Below are 11554 nucleotides of genomic sequence, written 5' to 3' on the forward strand. Positions count from 1 at the left end.
GGGAAGAACTGAGATTGAAAAAGGAGAAGGTAGCCTAGTGCCCAAATAGGGGAACTACAAGTTGTATTGTTAGCTGTGAAATTCGGGGCTCAAATTATATATACTGATTCCTATGCAGTGTTTAAAGGGGCAACAGAATGGATAGGACATTGGGAAGCCAACGGTTGGCAGGTCAACCGGGTTCCAGTGTGGAGAACAGAGGACTGGAGGCAACTATTAGAAGTAGGACAAGGAAGAACATTACAAGTAGGATGGGTAAAGGCACTCGATAAAAACCTTACTGAGGCTACTCACTGGAATAACAAGGTTGATTCTCTCACCCACATACATACATTAGAAAAGGATGAAAGTACAGATGTGCAGGAGTGGGCAAGATTGAGAGAATGGCTACATGAAAGGCGTGGCCACACTGGAAAGGCCGATCTGTACAAGGAGTGTCAAGCAAGAGGGTGGCCTGCCACAGTGGCTGACTGTGAAAGGACAATAACACACTGTCCACAGTGCCGCTTACGATTAAAAATGGATCATCCGATTCAAGCCCCACCTTTGCATATCAGAGCAGGAAAGACACTCTGGCAGACTTGGCAGATCAATTATATCGGGCCACTTAGAACATCTAACCAACACAGGTATATTCTAGTAGGAGTAGAGGTAGTGTCCGGCTTGACCCAAGCCACTGCAACCACAGCAGCATCCGGAGAATGGACACTTGAGATTGTCTGAGGCATTATATACTGTTAATAACAGATGGGGTGAAAATGGAAACACAAAAGTTAAGGTGTTCTGTCCTACTGGAGATTTAATCTCCAAGAAACCACATGAAATTGGCAAATTCCCCACAGAATTGCATTCTGGCCAACCTGTAATGGTCAAGTTACCTCAAATTGGAGTTGTAACCCTGATACTGACCAACCCGAGGGGGCTGTATGCATGGGAAGCAAAAGATAGTTCTGATTGCATACATCGGATAAGTAGTAGATGGGTTATGCCAGATTTCTAACCAATTTATTGTCGAGCGCGTATACGTTCGAGCAGCTCTCTTCTCTTTAAATTATAGGACTGTTCCAGTAGAAGAAGGATAAGGGACAACCGGGAAGACACGGGATGGAGACCTCACAGACGTCGATCCAAAGTGTGAACTGTACCTTAGAGGAATTGACAAGCTACACAGACCTGGAGCATGGATCAGGAGTTTTGATCTTTTGATTTTCGTATGTTTGTTTTGGTAGGGATAATTGTTTGTAAATCTAAGTTTTAATAGCGCTATACTATGGCTGTAATTGTAAGGTTTTTTGTAATAATTGTTGTTAGTACTATAATAACCATAGGCATAAGTAGGCAATCTAGGATATGGAATAGACCGCCTCGGGCTTTTGAGCAACACATTGATGGTTCCCCAATTGTGAATCATACTGAACAAGACAATGTGATCTATAAGATGATACAAGGTTTTGCTTGCATGCTTGATTTTTCTCATGTGACTGTTTGCCTTTACCACATACCCCCACTCAGGGGATCCCCATAACAGCTCTCCCTGTGGATATGGGTAAGAATTTAGATTGGCTCTGGAATCAAAATAAGTCTATCATTTGGGGTGAATTTGAATGGAAGTGGCCATTTAACAATACATTAAATTGAACTTCTGTTTGGAGCCTAAATTGTTCCTATGCCCCACTTTGTCGGGACAATAAGACTTTAGGATGTAGGGGCAAACAGCCCCAATCCTCCCAACAGCCATGTTCCAAACACCCTTGGGCAGATACACGGTATGGGGATGAGCCATATTGGGGAAAACGCTTAGTCCTGAGGTATGTGGAACCGGTAAACACCCAGTGGTGCTTTGAGTATCCTTCAACACCCGGTAATTCATGTATGTGGTTCAATGTGATGGAAGGACCACCTGCTAATTGTTTATGGTCTCAAGCCCATGAGGAGAGAAAAGATGACAGGAAGGAGTGCTATCCCTGGCAGTCTCAACAAAGGTTCTCAACACAACCCAATGTAAAAAAACATATTGATACATTGTCTATCATACACATCTTGGAATTGCCAATGAAAGAATCCTTTAGCACCTAGGGTTGGAAGGAAAAAATAAGATTCTTAGCAATTCATGTATTTATGTTTAAACATGTGCTTGCTCTTATTTTACACAAAATATGAGGGAAAATGATGAAATTAGCTCAGAACTTATGAAAAGTTAGGCTAAGTTACCTTGCATTTCCTGTAAATTAGCAATGTGTACAGAGGCAGTTTAACATGAGTCAGGTGATGCACAGTTACTGTCTCTTTTTTTTAAAAATGTAGTGCTCTTGTCTCAATTTGTCTTGCAATTCTTTGTTTACAATTTAAAATGAATACGAGTGTTAATCAGAGCTCTGAACAAGCCCTTGCACCAGGTGCCACAAGGGTGCCCACATGTTTTGAGGAATAAAGCATATTTAACAACTGGAGTGAAGAAATGTTGATGAAAACTCCCATGATTGTTAATGCACAGAAGATGCAAGATTGGTTGCAGACAGGGTGGAGATGGATGGTAACTCTGAATGAGTCTGGAAGATAGTGTTTGGGGGTTTTGTTTGGTTTCAGTTTTTGGTTTATTTGGTTTTTACCATGCCAGTCCCCAGGATTGACTGGGGGAACTGGCAGTTGGCCTTAATTCCATGATTATCTTTAAAATTAATGTTTGGAAAAGTTATGCATTTGTCTTTTCTTCAAGAGTTTAATAGCAGTTTTTGAATCATGCCTTTCTTTTTTTTATTTTTTTTTTCTATTTTGTCATCATCAAGGAAATCTCTACTGTTGCCTTTCTGCTCGTTTTACCTGAGTGTCGTGGTTTAAGTCCAGCCGGTAACAAAGCACCACGAAGCCGCTCACTCACTCCTCCCCCCCAGCTCCAGTGGGATGAGGAGAAAATACGAAGAAACGCTCGTAGGTCGAGACAAGGACAGGGAGGGATCACTCACCACTTATGGTCACGGGCAAAAGACAGGCTCAATTTGGGAAAAAAACCAAAATCAATTTAAATTACTACCAATCAAATCAAAACAAGGATAATGAGAAGTAAAATCAAATCTTAAAACACCTTCCCCCACCCCTCCCTCCTTCCTGGCTCAACTCCACTCCTGGTTTTCTCTGCCTCCTCCCCTCCAGCAGCGCAGGGGGATGGGGAATGGGAATTGCAGTCAGTTCATCACACATTGTCTCTGCTGCTCCTTCCTCCTCAGGGGGAAGACTCATCACACTCTTCCCATGCTCCAGCGTAGGGTCCCTCCCACAGGAGACAGTCCTTCACAAAGTTCTCCAACATGAGTCCTTTCTGCGGGCTGCAGTCCTCCAGGCACAGACTGGTCCAGTGCAGGCTTTCCCATGGAGTCACAGCCATCTTTGGGGGCATTCACCTGCTCCAACATGGGCTCCTCCACAGGCTGCAGGTGGGCATCTACTCCACCGTTCACCTCCATGGGCTGCAGGGGGACAGCCTGCCATCTCACCACAGGCTGCAGGGGAATCACCTCCTCTGGTGCACCTTCTCCCCCTCCTTCTTCACTGACTTTGGTATCTGCATAGGTGTTTCTCTCACATTCCAATCTCCTCCCCCACTGCAGGTTTCCCTTCTTAAATATGTTATCCCAGAGGTGCTACCACCATCACTGATTGGGTTGGCCTTGGCCAGAGGCGGGTCCGACTTGGAGCCGGGGGAACTTCTAGCAGCTTCTCACAGGAGCCACCCCTGTAGCCCCTCTCCCGCTACCAAAAACCCCACCACACAAATCCAAAACACTGAGTTAATTTGCTTTGCCAGAAAGGAGTATGTGCCTGTTCCTGATCCAATGCCCAAATGCATTCCTATAGCTACCAAAAGAAAAAAAAAAAAAAATGGGGGGGGGGGGGAACATATAAATCATACACTGGTAAGGAACTGAATTGCATCAAACCTAACCTACAAATTTACTATTTCCCTTGTGCACCTTTGACTCCTATGCGATGTCCCATGCAAGGGGAGTTTGCTGCTGCCACAGCCACGAATGGCCAGCTTCAGCTAGTTCAGCTATCAGCAGCAGTTTAGCTGCACTCAAAGAGAGCAAAGCTGCAGCACAGAGCGCAGCTAGCCCTGCCTGACAGCTCTGTGGGCTATACAAAACCCAAGAAGCTGGGCAAATACACATGTGTTTAGCACACACGGAGCTCCACACTACTGTGGACCTGCTGCTGCCTGCACCATAGCTAACTAGTTTGAAGCCAGATTGGGTGTACACCAGTCTATGCTGCAGCTTGTAGGGCAGGTGTACCCCAGATTCATATACCTGTGTGTATTGGCTTTGTGTGGCAAGGTTTTGGTAGCTGGGGGGGTTACAGGGGTGGCTTCTGTAAGAAGCTGCTGGAAGCTTCCCCTGTGTCTGAGAGAGCCCATACCAGCCAGCTCTAAGACGGAACCACTGCCGGCCAAGCCCGAGCCAATCAGCAATAGTGGTAATGCCTCTGTGATAACATTTTTAAGAAGGAAAAAAAGTTGGGATGGATGGAAACAGCCGCCGGAGAGAGGAGTGAGAACATGTAAGAGAAACAACCCTGCAGACACCAAGGTCAGTGAAGAAGGAGGGGGAGGAGGTGCTCCAGGCACCAGAGCAGAGATTCCCCTGCAGCCCATGGTGAAGACCCTGGTGAGGCAGGCTGTCCCCCTGCAGTCCATGGAGGTCCACGGTGGAGCAGATATCCACCTGCAGCCCGTGGAGGACCCCACGCCGGAGCAGGTGGGTTCCCGAAGGAGGCTGTGACCCCGTGGGAACCCCACGCTGGAGCAGGCTCCTGGCAGGACCTGCAGATCTGTGGAGAGAGGAGCCCACGGAGCAGGTTTTCTGGCAGGACTTGTGACCCCGTGGGGGACCCACACTGGAGCAGTGTGCTCCTGAAGGACTGCACACTGTGGAAGGGACCCATGCTGGAGCAGTTTGTGAAGAACTGCAGCCCGTGGGAAGGACCCACGTTGGAGAAGTTCGTGGAGGACTGTCTCCCGTGGGAGGGACCCCACGCTGGAGCAGAGGAAGAGTGTGATGAGTCCTGCCCCTGAGGAGGATGAAGCGGCAGAAAATAACGTGTGATGAAATGACCGTAAACCCCATCCCCACCCCCTGTGCTGCTGGAGGGGGTTGGTAGAGAATCCGGGAGTGAAGTTGTGCCCGGGAAGAAGGGAGGGGTGGAGGGAAGGTGTTCTGAGATTTGGTTTTATTTCTCATTACCCTACTCTGGTTGATTTGTAATAAGTTGAGTTCATTTTCCCCAAGCTGAGTCTGTTTTGCCTGTGACAGTAATTGGTGAGTGATCTCTCCTTGTCCTTCTCTCGACCCACAAGCTCTTTGTTATATTTTCTCTCCCCTGTCCAGCTGAGGAGGGGGAGTGATAGAACGGCTTTGGTGGGCACCTGGCGTCCAGCCAGGGTCAACCCACCACACTGTAACATCCTAAGAACAGAGTTTTTTGAGCTCCATCTCTTATAAATTTCTTTCTTCTAAAAGAAGTTTTTCCCCTTCTGAAAAAAACCACAAACCACTTTGGACAACAGCAGTGCAAATTTCTTATGCCACTCTGGCAATGTTTTCATACCTTAGTCAGAGATAGCATGAGCTAATAAGTGCATATTCCTCCCTATACTGACTCTGCAGTCTAGATGTCCCATCTATGCATGGATACACTGGGCTGTGTTAGAAGGTGGCTGATCTTAAGCCATTTCCTCTTTACACCAGTGCAATACACCAAACCCAACTGGGGGGGAGCATGGACCAGCACCAAACAATTAGCTGTGAGGAGATCTGGGTTCAAGCCCAGGCTCAGAAGGTAGTACAGATGCAGCCTGTCTGTCTAAACAAGCTGATGCTTTGTCTCTTAGTCATCTGATGGTGTCCTGGTTTCAGCTGGGATAGATTTGTCTTTCTAGTAGCTGGTATAGTGTTATGTTTTGGATTCAGCATGAGAAGAATGTTGATAACACACTGATGTTTTCAGTTTTTGCTAAGTAGTGTTTAGACTAAAGTCCGGATTTCTTCACCAAGCCCCCCCAGCGGCACAAGGGGGATGGGGATGGGGTTTACGGTCATCACACGTTATTTTCTGCCACTTCAATCCTCCTCAGGGGCAGGACTCATCACACTCTTCCCCTGCTCCAGCGTGGGGTCCCACCCACGGGAGACAGTCCTCCACAAACTTCTCCAACGTGGGTCCTTCCCACGGGCTGCAGTTCTTCACAAACTGCTCCAGCATGGGTCCTTTCCACAGTGTGCAGTCCTTCAGGAGCACACTGCTCCAGTGTGGGTCCCCCACAGGGTCACAAGTCCTGCCAGAAAACCTGCTCCGTGGGCTCCTCTCTCCACAGATCCGCAGGTCCTGCCAGGAGCCTGCTCCAGCGCGGGCTTCCCACAGGGTCACAGCCTCCTTCGGGAACCCACCTGCTCCGGCGTGGGGTCCTCCACGGGCTGCAGGTGGATATCTGCTCCACCGTGGACCTCCATGGACTGCAGGGGGACAGCCTGCCTCACCAGGGTCTTCACCATGGGCTGCAGGGGAATCTCTGCTCTGGTGCCTGGAGCATCTCCTCCCCCTCCTTCTTCACTGACCTTGGTGTCTGCAGGGTTGTTTCTCTTACATGTTCTCACTCGTCTCTCCGGCGGCTGTTTCCATCCATCCCAACTTTTTTTCCTTCTTAAAAATGTTATCACAGAGGCATTACCACTATTGCTGATTGGCTTGGCCTTGGCTGGCGGTGGGTCCGTCTTAGAGCCGGCTGGTATGGGCTCTCTCGAACACAGGGGAAGCTTCCAGCAGCTTCTTACAGAAGCCACCCCTGTAACCCCCCCAGCTACCAAAACCTTGCCACACAAAACCAATACATAAGCACAGATCCCAAGAACCCCAAAAGACCTCCCTGCCCCAGGCTCTTTTTGTCCATATTCACTCACAGTGAGTCACACGCTGAAGTCAAGAGCTCCCTCCATTCATAGAAGGAAGCAAAGAGACAAAGTGAATAAAATGCTCTCTTTTGAATAGCCAAATCTGCACTAAACCCAACATATCTGGGTTACAGGAGCATCTTCAAGTAGACTCTGCAACATCTAGACCCACTCATTTCTCATTCTTCTCCAGCACTGGACACACTGAGTTCAATTGTCCAGGCTTGCCTTTCTACTCAAGGGGGAAAATCAGTTGTGTCAACTGAGATGCTTTGGCCTACCCTGCCTGTCCACCAGCTCCTGCTCCAGAAAGGCTCCTGTCAGCCCTGGGTCAAATTTCCCAGTGCCATGTGGGGTCTTCAACTACCCCTGGGAATCTTGGAGGCTGTGGCCATCTCTATGTGGGCAACTGCATCAACCCCTGAAAGAAGATTTAGGCAGAATTTGAAACATATGCAGAAAAGATGTCATGTAATATGTGTGTAAGTATTCATTTTGACAACCTTGACACTGATCTGTAAATTCTCATTATTTTTTCACAGGCCATGGATATGGACCAGCAAGCTGATGACACATTCTCTCCCTCTATGTAAATACATATTTATGCATCTAGTCTCTTTTGACTAGTAACATTTGAGTTTGCTCAAGTAGCCCCTGATTTGATTCCTATCCACCGTTGCCTGTTTTCCAACAGAGTCCTGCCTTGAGGCACCAAGGTCTGGGAGACCTTGCTGGTGATAAGAGCACATAAAATATCTCAGATCTATCTATACATACTCTTACTAAACTTAGGAGTGGTCCCATATAATCTTTACTTCTTCTTTACCTGTCCCTGAAGTAATAACAGCTCGTTATGGTGTCCTTGAATTTACTTTCAAGTTTCAACTCAGTTTTGATATAGGTCATTTCTGTGCTAGGAGGATGCTGTCCTTGAAGAGCACTGTATGAAGCTCTGCTGCCCTTCAATGCTGATGGCCATGAGACCCCACTGAAACTCCCCATAATGGGCCGAAGTCTGCTCCTCTAATATCTGGCATCTGCAGTCTTCTATTTTCCTTCCTTGCTCCCCTCAGGAGCTAGGACCTCACTATTTCATTTTCACGACAGAAAAGGCTTACACTGATCTTCAGTTCCCTGGCCAGCTCTGCCTTGCTGGCAAGTATCAGATCCAGGTTTGCATTATTCTTGCTGGCCCATCTGGCAGCTGTGTGAAGATGTTCCCCATAGACACTCCAGAAACTTCCTGGACTGTTTGCATGCTGCTCTGTTCCCCTTCCAAAAAATGCTAGGGCCGTTAAAGTCCCCAGCAAGGCCCAGGCTTCTACATCCAGAGACTTCCTTGGGGTGCTTAGAAAAGACTGTGCCCACTTCCTCACACTGACTGTGGGTTCCTCAACTCCAACCACAATGTCACCTTTACTGGCCCCTCCTCTGACCCTCACTCACAAGGGCTGACCCAACTTCTCACTGGCCCCATTAAGGAGCTCCATACATCCAAGCAACTTCTTCACTTTGAGGGAACCCCACTCCTAATCCTTCCAGCCTGTCTCTCCTGAGAACCGGTACCCATCCATTGCAGTAACTCAAGCTATGTCACTTGTCCCACCATGCCTTGGCAGTTCCTTTATGGATGTCAAAAAGCACGGGCTCCATCTCATCCAACACAGAAAGGGAGTTGTGATTGTACCACTATCTGTGTCTCTAATGGTATCTGTAATGGTACCTATAACTGTATCTGTATCAGTAATGGTATCTGTAGCTGCACATGGACTTGCAATGTTTTTTGCAAGTTTTGTTTTGTTGTCGTGGTTTAACCCCAGCTGGTAACTAAGCACCACGCAGCCGCTCACCCACTCCCCCCACACCCAGTGGGATGGGGGAGAGAATCGGGGGAAAAAAAGGTAAAGATCGTGGGTTGAGGTAATGTCCTGGTTTCAGCTGGGATAGAGTTAATTGTCTTCCTAGTAGCTGGTACGGTGCTATGTTTTGAGTTCAGTATGCGAAGAATGTTGATAACACTGATGTTTTCAGTTGTTGCTAAGTAGTGTTTAGACTATAGTCAAGGATTTTTCAGCTTCTCATTCCCAGCCAGCGAGAAAGCTGGAGGGGCACAAGAAGTTGGTACAGGACACAGCCAGGGCACCTGACCCAAAGTGGCCAACAGGGTATTCCATACCATGTGACATCCCATTTAGTATAGGAACTGGGAAGTGGGGGCGGGGAATCGCCGCTCGGGGACTTAGCTGGGTGTCGGTCAGCGGGTGGTGAGCAATTGCCCTGTGCATCATTTGTACATTCCAATCCTTTTATTATTGCTGTTGTCATTTTATTAGTGTTATCATTATCATTATTAGTTTCTTCTTTTCTGTTCTATTAAACCGTTCTTATCTCAACCCCTGAGTTTTACTTCTTTTTCCTGATTTTCTCCCCCATCCCACTGGATGGGGGGGAGTGAGTGAGCGGCTGCATGGTGCTTAGTTGCTGGCTGGGGTTAAACCATGACAGATAACAGTTTAGTAGAACAGAAAGGAAGAAACTAGTAATGATAATAACAATGGTAATAACATGACAATATTAATAAAAGGATTGGAATATACAAAACAAGTGATGCACAATGCAATTGCTCACCACCTGACGACTCGTGCCCAGTTAGTTCCTGAGCAGCGATCCCCCCAGGCCAACTCCCCCCAGTTTATATATTGGGCATGATGTCACATGGTATGGAATATCCCTTTGGACAGTTTGGGTCAGGTGCCCTGGCTGTGTCCCCTCCCAACTTCTTGTGCCCCTCCAGCCTTCTTGCTGGCTGGGCATGAGAAGCTGAAAAAATCCTTGACTTTGGATAAACATTACTTGGCAACAACTGAAAACATCAGTGGCTTATCAACATTCTTCTCACACTGAACCCAAAATGTAACACTATACCAGCCTCTAGAAAGAAAATTAACTCTATCCCAGCTCTGAAACCAGGACATATGTGTATGTGTATTGTTTCTGTATGTATATGAGTAATTATATCTCTACCTGCAATGATATCTCTAATGGTAATTGTACCATTATGGATCTCAGTATGTGTGTGACACTGCAACACTGTTGCTGTCTCTATCTGTACCAGTATTGGGATTGGTAATGGCATCTGTAATGGTACTTGTATCTGCATCGGTCAGTACATCTAATGCTATCGTCAACTGCCACAGGATCAGAATGCAAAGGCATTTGTAATGCTACGAGTGTCTGCAGTGGTCTCTGCATCTCCTAATGTACCTGCATCTGCCTTTGCATCAGCAATGGTCTCCGCAGAACGGCATCTGCAGCTGCAGTAGTATCTGCATCTAGACGGGCATCTGCATCTGCAATGGTATGGGCTTTGGTATCTGCATCTGTGACATTATAAGGAAAGGTCTGTGCCTCTGCAATGGTCTATGCAATGGTTTTTGCAACAGTACTTGAATCTGCAATGCCATTTGCAATGGTATCTCCGTCTGAAGTGGCATCTACATCCTCAATGGTATCTGCATCTGCTATGGCATCAGCAATGCTATCTGCACCATCAGTAGCCTCTGCAATGATAACTTCTGCAGCAACGGTGTCTGCATATCAACCTGCACCTGCAGTGGCTTCTCCAAGGGTATCTGCAGTGGCATCAGCATCTCCACTGGGATCTCCATCTTCAATCGTATGTTCACCTGCAATGCTATCTGCAATCGTATTCGCACCTGCAATGGCATCTGCAGTGGTATATGCGCAGGTATGTGAAATGATAAGATTATTCTCATACTAAATCCAAAACATAATACTATACCAGCTACCAGAAAGAAAATTGACTCTATCCCAGCTGAAACCAGGGCACCATAAAATGTTACTCTGTGCTCTTATTTTCAGAGGTCCTCAGCTTTCATATCAGAGTTTGTGAAGCATAAGGAAGTGATGACTTATTAACGTTACAGAATGGTTGTGTTGACCGTTAAAAGACAATTTTAAGTATTATTGTGGATTTATAAGGAAAATTAACCCATACATGTTTGGATTCTTGCTCAGACAGTTGTTGCATTTTTTTGATGTAGTATTTTGGGGTTTTCCATGCAGTTCACTTAAAACTTTTATTACAGATCAGTTTGGTGCACATAATTCTGCAATAATTTGCGGTTGCTTAAAGACAGAACTTCTGTTCCTCAAGATTTTGCATTTTCTTTTCTTTTAGGCTTAGTGTGTAACATAGCCTGGAGCAGGCTCTGATGTGGCTGGTATAAAAACAAAGGCTGAGAAGAAAGGAGACGAATATGTTATTAATGGCCAGAAGATGTGGATCACAAACTTTTTTTTGTGGAAAGTAAACTGGTGTGTTGACTTTTGACTCGCATTACATTTTCTGTTATTCTGTTCTATACTGACCTGTGTGTGTCCCCAAGTTAGATACTAGTGTTTCTTTAAAGATCTGTTACCAATCTGAACATTCATTATGTTTCACCACATTACACTTCAATCGGTGACCAGCTTATCAGGACAAGGTAGAAGGAAGCAGTCTCAGTGCTGTGCAATGCCTAAGAAGGAAACTGAGTGGTGACATGACAACTCCATTCAGGAATGCCTCTCCATTTTTGCTGCTATCAAAC

This window comes from Haliaeetus albicilla, chromosome W (genome assembly GCF_947461875.1).
Source record: "Haliaeetus albicilla chromosome W, bHalAlb1.1, whole genome shotgun sequence".
Taxonomy (NCBI): Eukaryota; Metazoa; Chordata; class Aves; order Accipitriformes; family Accipitridae; genus Haliaeetus; species Haliaeetus albicilla.